This window comes from Miscanthus floridulus, unplaced genomic scaffold (assembly GCF_019320115.1).
Source record: "Miscanthus floridulus cultivar M001 unplaced genomic scaffold, ASM1932011v1 os_1597_1_2, whole genome shotgun sequence".
Lineage (NCBI taxonomy): Eukaryota > Viridiplantae > Streptophyta > Magnoliopsida > Poales > Poaceae > Miscanthus > Miscanthus floridulus.
In genome coordinates this window covers 11,825-15,176 of record NW_027097802.1, presented here as the reverse complement: position 1 = coordinate 15,176, position 3,352 = coordinate 11,825, and the positions used below count along the sequence as shown (strand labels likewise).

Sequence of the window (3,352 nt, the reverse complement as noted above, 5' to 3'; positions counted from 1 at the left end):
CAACTTGCCAAATATTTGATTAGAGAGTGAACCAATCTTTTTGAGCTTGCCTTGGTGGCGTTAGAGAGCTTGAGAAACATTGTGTGAGCTGTCCCATTCTTGAGCACTTGAGCAAGTCAAACATCTTTGGTTTGTTGCGTTCGTTCTCTTGGAACTTTGTTCCTAGGTGGCAAAGTGTCAACGGCAAGCACCCGAGGGTGTTGTGGGCTGCTGTGGTGGCCATTGTAAGGACAAGTCTTTCCACTGAAAGAGGAAAGAAGACTCCTTAGTGGAAAGGTGGAAAGAGACCATTTCGGGTCCGGCCACGAGTCAACCTTGGTTGGGTCCTCACCGGCTTCCACAATGGAGACGTAGGTCACCTTTGGGAGGTCCGAACTCTTGTCAAACAAATCCTCGCGTCTCCCCTTTGGTTTGCCTCACGCTTGTTTACATTGCATATATTTTTTGTGATTCCGCTTGTGGTACTCGGATGTGGTGATTTGTGTTTGCAGGAGCTGTGTGATAGTGTTCACACATCTATAAGCATTACCATACCCCAAGTTGCATTTACATAGACGAGACGAAAGGCTCACAACCTTTTTGGGCGCAGAGTGTCGAAACTTCTGATAGTTGTTGGAACTTCCGGTGAAGTCAGCCTGATTGGAGAGGCAACTCGGCCTAGGCCTACAATTGGCCAGGCCGGGACTGAGGATTGGCCAGGCCGACCTTGACAGCACTGCGACAGTTTTTATTTGCTAACTTTGGCTTAAAAGTTTTGTGCAGCCTATTCACCGCCCTTTAGACATCGAATCGGTCCTTTCACAAGGACAACTTAGTCTAGAAGAGGGAAAGTATATTAAGTAGTGGAGCATCAAAATAAAAAATACGCCACATTTTTCTAGCTAAGCATCAAGGTGCAGGGTAGACCCCATATGGACATTGCACTCAGCAAGTGTCTTCCCATCGTTAAGCTCGTTGCCATCGAAGGTGAGACTCTGCTGGTCGCCAATCTTTTTTCTTGACATCGTCAATGGTATTAGATGGCTCCACCTCTAGAGTGATCGTCTGGCTAGTGGACGTTTTCACAAAAACCTGCATGTGACAGTCAAGGTGCAGGGTGGATTCTTTGTGGACATCGTAATCGGCGAGCGTCTGTCCATCCACAAGCTGTTGTCCTTTAAAGAGGAGCCTCTGTTGGTCCTGAATCTTGGCCTTCAAATCCCCAACCATGTCAGTAAACTGCACCTTGAACCTGATGGCCTCGCTGCCATGGAGTGGGAGTGTCTTCACGGCAATCTGCATGCCATCACACGGACAGAGGTCAAGGTGCATTGTCGAATGGTTCTGAACCTTGTAAGACCCAAGCTTGCGCTGATCATCAAGTCGGCTGCCGTCAAAGATGATCCTCTGCTGTTCCTGTATCTTTGCCTTGACATCACCGGCTGTATCAGATGGGTCTACCTCAAGGGTGATGGTCCTGCCGTTGAGCATCTTCACGAAAATCTGCGTGCTGAAGTCGAGGTGCAGGGTAGCGTCGTTTTGGATTTGATAGTAGTATCCAAATGTTCGATCATCCTCGAGCTTGTTGCCGGCAAAGAACAGGCTTTGGTGGCCACTAATCTTTTTCCTGACATCAGCGACCGTGTCTGATGGCTCCACTTGGAGCGTGATGGTCTTGCTTGTGCGTGTCTGTACGTAGACATACCTGTCAGTACAGGATGGACACCGACGACAAGAAAGAAGACGCACGACAAGGTTCAGGCAGGAAAACTCCACGACATTGTAATCGGAAAGTTTGTGCCCATCCTCGAGCTGCCTGCCGGCGAAAATAAGGCGCTGCTCCTTAGCAGGAACGCCCTCCAACTCCTCAACCTTTGCCTTGAGGCTGTCAACCGTGTTAGAGGACTCCACTTCGATGGTGATGTGTCTTCCAGCGAGGCCCCTCACGAAGATCTGCATCTGAACACAGCACACGTACAATAATGATTTTAGAATCATATTTTAACAGCAGTTATAGTACAAAACCAAATGGTGTAACGCTGGTGTCCCCAGCCTCGGACCATTGATGCTTGTTACGCTTTCTAATAAAGTGGGGTGAATACCTTTGGTCTAAAAAAAACCAAATGGTAAGGGAAGTGGTAGATGAAGACAATCAGCACTCTTTCAATGCAAAAATTATACTAGTTGTTTTGTAGAACCGACGTCAAAACACTCATAGACACGATCAGCTCTGTGATCCTTGGCTAATCGAACAAGCAAATTATTAATTAACCTAAGAACTAAGATGTTGCTAAGTGGATTTATCAGGCCAAAAGAGAATATAGTTGTGTTGTGGCGAACACAAGGATATTAATAATACGTTAAACATTGCATGGACGATCGATCAGGCGTGTCGAAAAAGCAGAAGAAAAGGGTGTACTACAAATCTACAAACATGTGCATACGGGGCTAGTGAAAGCACAATGCGGAGGCCAGATTATATATTAAATAAAAGGATGATAACCTCGTGTTGGTCGTCGTCAGCGGCGGCGGCGGAGCTACGACGATGGCGTCGTGTCGTGGGAGCTGCTAGGTCGCCGCGATCACAGTTAAGCCTAGCCTACCACGGAGAAAGTAAGTCTTCATCTCTACCCCTATAATACACCACTTCAAATTATCCTACAGCCACCAAACAAATCCTACCTCTACAGTCACGACCTAAACTACGTCCACCCTACAAAACGCACACAGAAAAAGATGATACTAAAAACGTGCGCACCAAATTAACTCTCACTCATTCTCTCTCCCTACTCAACCACATCCGACGGCCGATATTATTTGGATCTCCCACCCCCGATCTCCCCGCTTCACCGCTCCACCCCACCCACGCGGCCTTCTCTTGCTTTTTCGTTCCCCCCTTCAACCCTCCATCGCCCTCCCGCACGCCCTCACCCCCACGCAGGGCGCAACCTCGGCGACCAGGGATCGAATCCCACGCCAGCCTCGGTAGTCCCCCCCCCCCTCTGCTAATCTCTTCAGGAAACACGGAGGAAGGAGGCGGCAGCGGGCTAGGCCTGCGGGGCCCGCGCCCGTCCCTAGGGTTGTAGCAGCGGCGGCCGACCGTCTCGTCCCCACGCTCGGCCGGTGGCCTGTGGTCTGCCGGAGCGGCGGCGGCCAGGGGGATAGCCGGTGCCCGCGCCTAGGCCCCTTGCGCGCTCTCCCGGCGGCCGGTGGCCGGATGGGGCCGCGGCAGCCTAGATCTACCACCCGCCGCAGCCGCTGCTGCGTCACTCAATCCGTGCGACGAGGAGATTGGGGCGGAGGACGAGGAGGAAACCCGCTTCTGTGCGGCTGCCGCTGAGTACCGGGCGCTCGTCTTCTGCTGCAGCACCAC

At 51.0% G+C, this 3,352-nt stretch overlaps 1 pseudogene; it reads right to left on the bottom strand.

Annotated features, from left to right (window-relative positions):
* Positions 1 to 881: 881 nt before the first annotated feature.
* On the bottom strand, positions 882 to 1,938 carry LOC136534179 (polyubiquitin-like; annotated as a pseudogene).
* Positions 1,939 to 3,352: the final 1,414 nt, after the last annotated feature.